Source organism: Phyllobates terribilis, unplaced genomic scaffold (assembly GCF_046119375.1).
Source record: "Phyllobates terribilis strain yellow unplaced genomic scaffold, ASM4611937v1 Scaffold_46__1_contigs__length_10046794, whole genome shotgun sequence".
In the NCBI taxonomy this organism is placed as follows: domain Eukaryota; kingdom Metazoa; phylum Chordata; class Amphibia; order Anura; family Dendrobatidae; genus Phyllobates; species Phyllobates terribilis.
In genome coordinates, this window is record NW_027362806.1 from 8899869 (window position 1) to 8913509 (window position 13641).

Here is a 13641-nt window from a genome sequence, read left to right on the forward strand (position 1 = left end):
CTGGAAATGTAAGGACTCTACTTTCTGCACTTCCTCTTTAATTCCTCCTGGAAATGTAAGGACTCTACTTTCTGCACTTCCTCTGTAATCCCTCCTGGAAATATAAGGACTCTACTTTATGCACTTCCTCTGTAATCCCTCCTGGAAATGTAAGAACTCTACTTTGTGCACTTCCTCTGTAATCCCTCCTGGAAATGTAAGAACTCTACTTTGTGCACTTCCTCTGTAATCCCTCCAGGAAATGTAAGAACTCTACTTTATGCACTTCCTCTTTAATTAATCCTGGAAATGTAAGAACTCTACTTTATGCACTTTATCTGTAATCCCTCCTGGAAATGAAGAACTTTACTTTATGCACTTCCTCTGTAATCCCTCCTGGAAATGTAAGAACTCTACTTAATGCACTTCCTCTGTAATCCCTCCTGGAAATGTAAGAACTTTACTTTCTGCACTTCCTCTGTAAATCCTACTGGAAATGTAAGAACTTTATGCACTTCCTCTGGAAATCCTCCTGGAAATATGAGGACTCTACTTTGTGCACTTCCTCTTTAATTCCCCCTGGAAATGTAAGAACTTTACTTTATGCACTTCCTCTGTAATCCCTCCAGGAAATGTAAGAACTCTACTTTGTGCACTTTGTCTGTAATCCCTCCTGGAAATGTAAGGACTCTACTTTGTGCACTTCCTCTTTAATTACTCCAGGAAATGTAAGAACTTAACTTTATGCACTTCCTCTGTAATCCCTCCAGGAAATGTAAGAACTCTACTTTGTGTACTTCCTCTGTAATCCCTCCTGGAAATGTAAGGACTCTACTTTGTGCACTTCCTCTTTAATTACTCCAGGAAATGTAAGAACTCTACTTTATGCACTTCCTCTGTAATCCCTCCTGGAAATGTAAGAACTCTACTCTATGCACTTCCTCTGTAATCCCTCCTGGAAATGTAAGAACTCTACTTTATGCACTTCCTCTGTAATTTCCCCTGGAAATGATAGGACTCTACTTTGTGCACTTCCTCTTTAATTACTCCTGGAATTGTAAGAAGTTAACTTTATGCACTTCCTCTGTAATCCCTCCTGGAAATGTAAGAACTATACTTTCTGCACTTCCTCTGTAATTCCCCCTGGAAATGTAAGGACTCTACTTTGTGCATTTCTTCTTTAATTACTCCTGGAAATGTAAGAACTTTACTTTATACACTTCCTCTGTAATCCCTCCTGGAAATGTAAGAATTTTACTTTATGCACATCCTCTGTAAATCCTCCTGGAAATGTAAGAACTTTATGGACTTCCTCTGTAAATCCTCCTGGAAATGTAAGGACTCTACTTTGTGCACTTCCTCTTTAATTCCCCCTGGAAATGTAAGAACTTTACTTTATGCACTTCCTCTGTAATCCCTCCAGGAAATGTAAGAACTCTAATTTGTGCACTTCCTCTGTAATCCCTCCTGGAAATGTAAGAACTCTACTTTGTGCACTTCCTCTGTAATCCCTCCTGGAAATGTAAGAACTCTACTTTGTGCACTTCCTCTTTAATTACTCCAGGAAATGTAAGACCTTAACTTTATGCACTTCCTCTGTAATCCCTCCTGGAAATGTAAGAACTCTACTCTATGCACTTCCTATGTAATCCCTCCTGGAAATGTAAGAACGTTACTTTCTGCACTTCCTCTGTAATTCCCCCTGGAAATGTAAGGACTCTACTTTGTGCACTTCCTCTGTAATCCCTCCTGGAAATGTAAGAACTTTACTTAATGCACTTGCTCTTTAATTCCCCATGGAAATGTAAGAACTTTACTTTATACACTTCCTCTGTAATCCCTCCTGGAAATGTAAGAACTATACTTTATGCACTTCCTCTGTAAATCCTCCTGGAAATGTAAGAACTTTATGCACTTTCTCTGTAAATCCTCCTGGAAATGTAAGGACTCTACTTTGTGCATTTCCTCTTTGATTCCCCCTGGAAATGTAAGAACTTTACTTTATGCACTTCCTCTGTAATCCCTCCTGGAAATGTAAGAACTCTACTTTGTGCACTTCCTCTGTAATCCCTCCTGGAAATGTAAGAACTCTACTTTGTGCACTTCCTCTGTAATCCCTCCTGGAAATGTAAGAACTCTACTTTGTGCACTTCCTCTGTAATCCCTCCTGGAAATGTAAGAACTTTACTTTCTGCACTTCCTCTGTAATTCCCCCTGGAAATGTAAGGACTCTACTTTGTGCACTTCCTCTTTAATTACTCCTGGAAATGTAAGAACTTAACTTTATGCACTTCCTCAGTAATCCCTCCTGGAAATGTAAGAACTCTACTTTATGCACTTCCTCTGTAATCCCTCCTGGAAATGTAAGAACTTTACTTTCTGCACTTCCTCTGTAATTCCCCATGGAAATGTAAGGACTCTACTTTGTGCACTTCCTCTGTAATCCCTCCTGGAAATGTAAGAACTTTATTTCCTGCACTTCCTCTGTAATCCCTCCTGGAAATGTAAGAACTCTACTTTGTGCACTTCCTCTGTAATACCCCCTGGAAATGTAAGAACTTTATTTTATGCACTTCCTCTGTAAATCCTCCTGGAAATGAAAGAACTTTATGCACTTCCTCTGTAAATCCTCCTGGAAATGTAAGGACTCTACTTTATGCACTTCCTCTGTAATCCCTCCTGGAAATGTAAGAACTCTACGTTCTGCACTTCCTCTGTAATTCCCCCTGGAAATGTAAGGACTCTACTTTGTGCATTTCCTCTTTAATTACTCCTGGAAATGTAAGAATTTTACTTTATACACTTCCTCTGTAATCCCTCCAGGAAATGTAAGAACTCTACTTTGTGAACTTCCTCTGTAATCCCTCCTGGAAATGTAAGAACTCTACTTTGTGTACTTCCTCTGTAATCCCTCCTGGAAATGTAAGGACTCTACTTTGTGCACTTCCTCTTTAATTACTCCAGGAAATGTAAGAACTTAACTTTATGCACTTCCTCTGTAATCCCTCCTGGAAATGTAAGAACTCTACTCTATGCACTTCCTATGTAATCCCTCTTGGAAATGTAAGAACTTTACTTTCTGCACTTCCTCTGTAATTCCCCCTGGAAATGTAAGGACTCTACTTTGTGCACTTCCTCTGTAATCCCTCCTGGAAATGTAAGAACTTTACTTCATGCACTTGCTCTTTAATTCCCCCTGGAAATGTTAGAACTTTACTTTATGCACTTCCTCTGTAATCCCTCCTGGAAATGTAAGAACTTTACTTTATGCACTTCCTCTGTAAATCCTCCTGGAAATGTAAGAACTTTATGCACTTCCTCTGTAAATCCTCCTGGAAATGTAAGGACTCTACTTTGTGCACTTCCTCTTTGATTCCCCCTGGAAATGTAAGAACTTTACTTTATGCACTTCCTCTGTAATCCCTCCTGGAAATGTAAGAACTCTACTTTGTACACTTCCTCTGTAATCCCTCCTGGAAATGTAAGAACTCTACTTTGTGCACTTCCTCTGTAATCCCTCCTGGAAATGTAAGAACTCTACTTTGTGCACTTCCTCTGTAATCCCTCCTGGAAATGTAAGAACTTTACTTTCTGCACTTCCTCTGTAATTCCCCCTGGAAATGTAAGGACTCTACTTTGTGCACTTCCTCTTTAATTACTCCTGGAAATGTAAGAACTTAACTTTATGCACTTCCTCAGTAATCCCTCCTGGAAATGTAAGAACTCTACTTTATGCACTTCCTCTGTAATCCCTCCTGGAAATGTAAGAATTTTACTTCCTGCACTTCCTCTGTAATTCCCCCTGGAAATGTAAGGACTCTACTTTGTGCACTTCCTCTGTAATCCCTCCTGGAAATGTAAGAACTTTACTTCCTGCACTTCCTCTGTAATCCCTCCTGGAAATGTAAGAACTCTACTTTGTGCACTTCCTCTGTAATACCTCCTGGAAATGTAAGAACTTTACTTAATGCACTTCCTCTGTAAATCCTCCTGGAAATGTAAGAACTTTATGCACTTCCTCTGTAAATCCTCCTGGAAATGTAAGGACTCTACTTTATGCACTTCCTCTGTAATCCCTCCTGGAAATGTAAGAACTCTACTTTCTGCACTTCCTCTGTAATTCCCCCTGGAAATGTAAGGACTCTACTTTGTGCATTTCCTCTTTAATTACTCCTGGAAATGTAAGAATTTTACTTTATACACTTCCTCTGTAATCCCTCCTGGAAATGTAAGATTACTTCATGCACTTTCTCTGTAATCCCTCCAGGAAATGTAAGAACTCTACTTTGTGCACTTCCTCTGTAATCCCTCCTGGAAATGTAAGAACTCCTACTTTGTGCACTTCCTCTGTAATCCCTCCTGGAAATATAAGAACTCTACCTTGTGCACTTCCTCTGTAATCCCTCCTGGAAATAAAAAGACTCTACTTTCTGCATTTCCTCTTTAATTCCGCCTGGAAATGTAAGAACTTAACTTTATGCACTTCCTCTGTAAATCCTCCTGGAATTGTAAGGACTCTACTTTGTGCACATCCCCTGTAATCCCTCCTGGAAATGTAAGAAGTCTACTTTGTGCACTTCCTCTGTAATCCCTCCTGGAAATGTAAGGACTCTACTTTCTGCACTTCCTCTGTAATTCCTCCTGGAAATGTAAGAATTTTACTTTATGCACTTCCTCTGTAAATCCTCCTGGAAATGTAAGAACTCTACTTTCTGCACTTCCTCTGTAATTCCTCCTGGAAATTTAAGGACTCTACTTTCTGCACTTCCTCTTTAATTCCCCCTGGAAATGTAATCACTTTACTTTATGCACTTACTCTGTAAATATTCCTGGAAATGTAAGAACTCTATTTTGTGAACTTTCTCTGTAATCCCTCCTGGAAATGTAAGGACTCTACTTTCTGCACTTCCTTTTTAATTCACCCTGGAAATGTAAGGACTCTACTTTTTGCACTTCCTCTTTAATTCCTCCTGGAAATGTAAGGACTCTACTTTCTGCACTTCCTCTTTAATTCCTCCTGGAAATGTAAGGACTCTACTTTCTGCACTTCCTCTGTAATCCCTCCTGGAAATTAAAGGACTCTACTTTATGCACTTCCTCTTTAATTCCCCCTGGAAATGTAAGCACTTTACTTTATGCACTTCCTCTGTAAATACTCCTGGAAATGAAAGAACTTTACTTTTTGCACTTCCTCTGTAAATATTACTGGAAATGTAAGAACTCTACTTTGTGCACTTCCTCTGTAATCCCTCCTGGAAATGTAAGGACTCTACTTTCTGCACTTCCTCTGTAATTCCTCCTGGAAATGTAAGAATTTTACTTTATGAGCTTCCTCTGTAAATCCTCCTGGAAATGTAAGAACTCTACTTTCTGCACTTCCTCTGTAAACCCTCCTGGAAATATAAGGACTCTACTTTATGCACTTCCTCTTTAATTCCCCCTGGAAATGTAAGCAATTTACTTTATGCACTTCCTCTGTAAATACTCCTGGAAATGTAAGAACTTTACTTTTTGCACTTCCTCTGTAAATATTCCTGGAAATGTAAGGACTCTACTTTCTGCACTTCCTCTGTAATTTCCCCTGGAAATGTAAGGACTCTACTTTGTGCACTTCCTCTTTAATTACTCCTGGAAATGTAAGAACTTTATGCACTTCCTCTGTAATCCCTCCTGGAAATGTAAGAACTCTACTTTATGCACTTCCTCTGTAATCCCTCCTGGAAATGTAAGAACTCTACTTTATTTACTTCCTCTGTAAATCCCCCTGGAAATCTAAGGACTCTACTTTCTGCACTTCATCTGTAATTCCCCCTGGAAATGTAAGAACTTTACTTTCTGCACTTCCTCTGTAATTCCCGATGGAAATGTAAGGTCTCTACTTTCTGCACTTCCTCTGTAATCCCTCCTGGAAATGTAAGAACTTTACTTTCTGCACTTCCTCTGTAATTCCCCCTGGAAATGTAAGGACTCTACTTTGTGCATTTCCTCTTTAATTACTCATGGAAATGTAAGAACTTTACTTTATTCACTTCCTCGGTAATCCCTCCTCGAAATGTAAGAACTTTACTTTATGCACTTCCTCTGTAAATCCTCCTGGAAATGTAAGGACTCTACTTTGTGCACTTCCTCTTTAGTTCCCCCTGGAAATGTAAGAACTTTACTTTATGCACTTCCTCTGTAATCCCTCCTGGAAATTTAAGAACTCTACTTTGTGCACTTCCTCTGTAATTCCCCCTGGAAATGTAAGAACTCTACTTTGTGCACTTCCTCTTTAATTACTACTGGAAATGTAAGAACTTAACTTTCTGCACTTCCTCTGTAATCCCTCCTGGAAATGTAAGAACTCTACTTTCTGCACTTCCTCTGTAATCCCTCCAGGAAATGTAAGAACTTTACTTTATGCACTTCCTCTTTAATTCCCCCTGGAAATGTAAGAACTTTACTTTATGCACTTCCTCTGTAATCCCTCCTGGAAATGTATGAACTCTACTTTGTGCACTTCCTCTGTAATCCCTCCTGGAAATGTAAGAACTCTACTTTGTGCACTTCCTCTGTAATCCCTCCTGGAAATGTAAGGACTCTACTTTGGGCACTTCCTCTGTAATCCCTCCTGGAAATGTAAGAACTCTACTTTGTGCACTTCCTCTGTAATCCCTCCTGGAAATGTAAGAACTCTACTTTGTGCATTTCCTCTGTAATCCCTCCTGGAAATGTAAGAACTCTACTTTATGCACTTCCTCTGTAATCCCTCCTGGAAATGTAAGAACTCTACTTTGTGCACTTCCTCTGTGTAATCCCTCCGGGAAATGTAAGAACTTTACTTTGTGCACTTCCTTTTTAAATTATTCATGGAAATGTAAGAACTTAACTTTATGCACTTGCTCTGTAATCCCTCCTGGAAATGTAAGAACTCTACTTTATGCACTTCCTCTGTAATCCCTCCTGGAAATGTAAGAATTCTACTTTATTCACTTCCTCTGTAATTCCCCCTGGAAATTTAAGAACTTTACTTTATGCACTTCCTCTGTAATCCCTCCTGGAAATGTAAGAACTTTACTTTATACACTTCCTCTGTAATCCCTCCTGGAAATGTAAGAACTTTACTTTATGCACTTCCTCTGTAATCCCTCCTGGAAATGTAAGAACTCTACTTTATGCACTTCCTCTGTAATCCCTCCTGGAAATGTAAGAACTTTAATTTCTGTACTTCCTCTGTAATTCCCCCTGGAAATGTAAGGACTCTACTTTCTGCACTTCCTCTTTAATTACTCCTGGAAATGTAAGAACTTTACTTTATACACTTCCTCTGTAAATCCTCCTGGAAATGTAAGAACTTTATGCACATCCTCTGTAATCCCTCCTGGAAATGTAAGAACTCTACTTTGCGCACTTCCTCTGTAATCCCTCCTGGAAATGTAAGGACTCTACTTTGTGCACTTCCTCTGTAATCCCTCCTGGAAATGTAAGAACTTTACTTTATGCACTTCCTCTTTAATTCCCCCTGGAAATGTAAGAACTTTATTTTATGCACTTCCTCTGTAATCCCTCCTGGAAATGTAAGAACTTTACTTTATGCACTTCCTCTGTAAATCCTCCTGGAAATGTAAGAACTTTATGTACTTCCTCTGTAAATCCTCCTGGAAATGTAAGGACTCTACTTTGTGCACTTCCTCTTTAATTCCCCCTGGAAATGTAAGAACTTTACTTTATACACTTCCTCTGTAATCCCTCCTGGAAATATAAGAACTCTACTTTGTGCACTCCCTCTGCAATCCCTCCTGGAAATGTAAGAACTCTACTTTGTGCACTTCCTCTGTAATCCCTCCTGGAAATGTAAGAACTTTACTTTGTGCACTTCCTCTATAATTCCCCCTGGAAATGTAAGAACTTTACTTTATGCACTTCCTCTGTAATCCCTCCTGGAAATGTAAGAACTTTACTTTATGCACTTCCTCTTTAATTCCCCCTGGAAATGTAAGAACTTTAATTTATACACTTCCTCTGTAATCCCTCCTAGAAATGTAAGAACTTTACTTTATGCACTTCCTCTGTAAATCCTCCTGGAAATGTAAGAACTTTATGCACTTCCTCTGTAAATCCTCCTGGAAATGTAAGAACTGTACTTTGTGCACTTACTCTGTAATCCCTCCTGGAAATGTAAGAACTCTACTTTGGGCACTTCCTCTGTAATCCCTCCTGGAAATGTAAGAACTTTATGTACTTCCTCTGTAATCCCTCCTGGAAATGTAAGAACTTTATGCATTTCCTCTGTAATCCCTCCTGGAAATGTAAGAACTCTACTTTATGCACTTCCTCTGTAATCCCTCCTGGAAATGTAAGAACTCTACTTTATTCACTTCCTCTGTAATTCCCCCTGGAAATGTAAGGACTCTACTTTGTGCACTTCCTCTTTAATTACTCCTGGAAATGTAAGAACTCTACTTTATGCACTTCCTCTGTAATCCCTCCTGGAAATGTAAGAACTCTACTTTATTCACTTCCTCTGTAATTCCCCCTGGAAATGTAAGAACTCTACTTTCTGCATTTCCTCTGTAATTCCTCCTGGAAATGTAAGAATTTTACTTTATGCACTTCCTCTGTAAATCCTCCTGGAAATGTAAGAACTCTACTTTCTGCATTTCCTCTTTAATTCCCCCTGGAAATGTAATCACTTTACTTTATGCACTTACTCTGTAAATATTCCTGGAAATGTAAGAACTCTATTTTGTGAACTTTCTCTGTAATCCCTCCTGGAAATGTAAGGACTCTACTTTCTGCACTTCCTTTTTAATTCACCCTGGAAATGTAAGGACTCTACTTTTTGCACTTCCTCTTTAATTCCTCCTGGAAATGTAAGGACTCTACTTTCTGCACTTCCTCTTTAATTACTCCTGGAAATGTAAGGACTCTACTTTGTGCACTTCCTCTGTAATCCCTCCTGGAAATGTAAGGACTCTACTTTCTGCAATTCCTCTGTAATTCCTCCTGGAAATGTAAGAATTTTACTTTATGAGCTTCCTCTGTAAATCCTCCTGAAAATGTAAGAACTTTACTTTATGCACATCCCCTGTAATCCCTCCTGGAAATGTAAGAACTCTACTTTCTGCACTTCCTCTTTAATTCCCCCTGGAAATGTAAGGACTCTACTTTGTGCACTTCCTCTGTAAATCCTCCTGGAAATGTAAGAACTCTACTTTCTGCACTTCCTCTGTAATTCCCCCTCGAAATGTAAGGACTCTACTTTCTGCACTTCCTCTGTAATCCCTCCTGGAAATGTAAGGACTCTACTTTATGCACTTCCGCTGTAATCCCTCCTAGAAATGTAAGAACTTTACTTTCTGCACTTCCTCTGTAATTCCCCCTGGAAATGTAAGAACTTTACTTTATGCACTTCCTCTGTAATCCCTCCTGGAAATGTAAGAACTTTACTTTATACACTTCCTCTGTAATCCCTCCTGGAAATGTAAGAACTTTACTTTATGCACTTCCTCTGTAATCCCTCCTGGAAATGTAAGAACTCTACTTTGTGCACTTCCTCTGTAATCCCTCCTGGAAATGTAAGAACTCTACTTTGTGCATTTCCTCTTTAATTACTCCTGGAAATGTAAGAACTTTACTTTATACACTTCCTCTGTAATCCCTCCTGGAAATGTAAGGACTCTACTTTATGCACTTCCTCTGTAATCCCTCCTGGAAATGTAAGAACTTTACTTTATGCACTTCCTCTGTAATTCCTCCTGGAAATGTAAGAACTTTACTTTATGCACTTCCTCTGTAATCCTTCCTTGAAATGTAAGAACTTTACTTTATGCACTTCCTCTGTAATCCCTCCTGGAAATGTAAGAACTCTACTTTATGCACTTCCTCTGTAATCCCTCCTGGAAATGTAAGAACTTTACTTTATGCACTTCCTCTGTAAATCCTCCTGGAAATGTAAGAACTTTATGCACTTCCTCTGTAAATCCTCCTGGAAATGTAAGGACTCTACTTTATGCACTTCCTCTGTAATCCCTCCTGGAAATGTAAGAACTTTACTTTCTGCACTTCCTCTGTAATGTCCCCTGGAAATGTAAGAACTCTACTTTATGCACTTCCTCTGTAATCCCTCCTGGAAATGTAAGAACTCTACTTTATTCACTTCCTCTGTAATTCCCCCTGGAAATGTAAGGACTCTACTTTGTGCACTTCCTCTTTAATTACTCCTGGAAATGTAAGAACTTAACTTTATGCACTTCATTTGTAAATCCTCCTGGAAATGTAAGAATTTTACTTTATGCACTTCCTCTGTAATCCCTCCTGGAAATGTAAGAACTTTACTTTATGCACTTCCTCTGTAATCCCTCATGGAAATGTAAGAACTCTACTTTATGCACTTCCTCTGTAATCCCTCCTGGAAATGTAAGAACTCTACTTTGTGCATTTCCTCTTTAATTACTCCTGGAGATGTAAGAACTTTACTTTATACACTTCCTCTGTAATCCCTCCTGGAAATGTAAGGACTCTACTTTGTGCATTTCCTCTTTAATTACTCCTGGAAATGTAAGAACTTTACTTTATACACTTCCTCTGTAATCCCTCCTGGAAATGTAAGAACTCTACTTTATGCACTTCCTCTGTAATCCCTCCTGGAAATGTAAGAACTTTACTTTCTGCACTTCCTCTGTAATTCCCCCTGGAAATGTAAGGACTCTACTTTCTGCACTTCCTCTTTAATTACTCCTGGAAATGTAAGAACATTACTTTATACACTTCTTCTGTAAATCCTCCTGGAAATGTAAGAACTTTACTTTCTGCACTTCCTCTGTAATGTCCCCTGGAAATGTAAGGACTCTACTTTGTGCACTTCCTCTTTAAATTATTCCTGGAAATGTAAGAACTTAACTTTATGCACTTCCTCTGTAATCCCTCCTGGAAATGGAAGAACTCTACTTTATGCACTTCCTCTGTAATCCCTCCTGGAAATGTAAGAACTCTACTTTATTCACTTCCTCTGTAATTCCCCCTGGAAATGTAAGGACTCTACTTTGTGCACTTCCTCTTTAATTACTCCTGGAAATGTAAGAACTTAACTTTATGCACTTCCTCTGTAAATCCTCCTGGAAATGTAAGAATTTTACTTTATGCACTTCCTCTGTAATCCCTCCTGGAAATGTAAGAACTTTACTTTATGCACTTCCTGTGTAATCCCTCCTGGAAATGTAAGAACTCTACTTTATGCACTTCCTCTGTAATCCCTCCTGGAAATGTAAGAACTCTACTTTGTGCATTTCCTCTTTAATTACTCCTGGAGATGTAAGAACTTTACTTTATACACTTCCTCTGTAATCCCTCCTGGAAATGTAAGGACTCTACTTTGTGCATTTCCTCTTTAATTACTCCTGGAAATGTAAGAACTTTACTTTATACACTTCCTCTGTAATCCCTCCTGGAAATGTAAGAACTCTACTTTATGCACTTCATCTGTAATCTCTCCTGGAAATGTAAGAACTTTACTTTCTGCACTTCCTCTGTAATTCCCCCTGGAAATGTAAGGACTCTACTTTCTGCACTTCCTCTTTAATTACTCCTGGAAATGTAAGAACATTACTTTATACACTTCCTCTGTAAATCCTCCTGGAAATGTAAGAACTTTATGCACTTCCTCTGTAATCCCTCCTGGAAATGTAAGAACTCTACTTTGCGTACTTACTCTGTAATCCCTCCTGGAAATGTAAGAACTCTCCTTTGTGCACTTCCTCTGTAATCCCTCCTGGAAATGTAAGAACTCTACTTTGTGCACTTCCTCTGTAATCCCTCCTGGAAACGTAAGAACTTTACTTTATGCACTTCCTCTGTAATCCCTCCTGGAAATGTAAGAACTCTACTTTGCGCACTTCCTCTGTAATCCCTCCTGGAAATGTAAGAACTCTACTTTGTGCACTTCCTCTGTAATCCCTCCTGGAAATGTAAGAACTCTACTTTGTGCATTTCCTCTTTAATTACTCCTGGAAATGTAAGAACTTTACTTTATACACTTCTTCTGTAATCCCTCCTGGAAATGTAAGAACTCTACTTTGTGCACTTCCTCTGTAATCCCTCCTGGAAATGTAAGAACTCTACTTTGTGCACTTCCTCTGTAATCCCTCCTGGAAATGTAAGAACTTTACTTTCTGCACTTCCTCTGTAATTCCCCATGGAAATGTAAGGACTCTACTTTGTGCACTTCCTCTGTAATCCCTCCTGGAAATGTAAGAACTTTACTTTATGCACTTCCTCTTTAATTCCCCCTGGAAATGTAAGAACTTTACTTTATGCACTTCCTCTGTAAATCCTCCTGGAAATGTAAGAACTCTACTTTGTGCACTTACTCTGTAATCCCTCCTGGAAATGTAAGAACTCTACTTTGTGCACTTCCTCTGTATTCCCTCCTGGAAACGTAAGAACTCTACTTTGGGCACTTCCTCTGTAATCCCTCCTGGAAATGTAAGACCTTAACTTCATGCACTTGCTCTGTAATCCCTCCTGGAAATGTAAGAACTCTACATTATGCACTTCCTCTGTAATCCCTCCTGGAAATGTAAGAACTCTACTTTGTGCACTTCCTCTGTAATCCCTCCTGGAAATGTAAGAACTCTACTTTGTGCATTTCCTCTTTAATTACTCCTGGAAATGTAAGAACTTTACTTTATACACTTCCTCTGTAATCCCTCCTGGAAATGTAAGAACTCTACTTTGTGCACTTCCTCTATAATCCCTCCTGGAAATGTAAGAACTCTACTTTGTGCACTTCCTCTGTAATCCCTCCTGGAAATGTAAGAACTTTACTTTCTGCACTTCCTCTGTAATTCCCCCTGGAAATGTAAGGACTCTACTTTGTGCACTTCCTCTGTAATCCCTCCTGGAAATGTAAGAACTTTACTTTATGCACTTCCTCTTTAATTCCCCCTGGAAATGTAAGAACTTTACTTTATGCACTTCCTCTGTAAATCCTCCTGGAAATGTAAGAACTCTACTTTGTGCACTTACTCTGTAATCCCTCCTGGAAATGTAAGAACTCTACTTTGTGCACTTCCTCTGTATTCCCTCCTGGAAACGTAAGAACTCTACTTTGGGCACTTCCTCTGTAATCCCTCCTGGAAATGTAAGAACTTAACTTCATGCACTTGCTCTGTAATCCCTCCTGGAAATGTAAGAACTCTACATTATGCACTTCCTCTGTAATCCCTCCTGGAAATGTAAGAACTCTACTTTGGGCACTTCCTCTGTAATCCCTCCTGGAAATGTAAGAACTTTATGTACTTCCTCTGTAATCCCTCCTGGAAATGTAAGAACTCTACTTTATGCACTTCCTCTGTAATTCCCCCTGGAAATGTAAGGACTCTACTTTGTACATTTACTCTTTAATTACTCCTGGAAATGTAAGAACTTTACTTTATACACTTCCTCTGTAATCCCTCCTGGAAATGTAAGAACTTTACTTTATGCACTTCCTCTGTAAATCCTCCTGGAAATGTAAGTACTTTGTGCACATCCTCTTTAATTACTCCTGGAAATGTAAGAACTTTACTTTATGCACTTCCTCTGTAAATCCTCCTGGAAATGTAAGAACTTTATGCACTTCCTCTGTAAATCCTTCTGGAAATGTAAGGACTCTACTTTGTGCACTTCCTCTGAAGTTCCCCC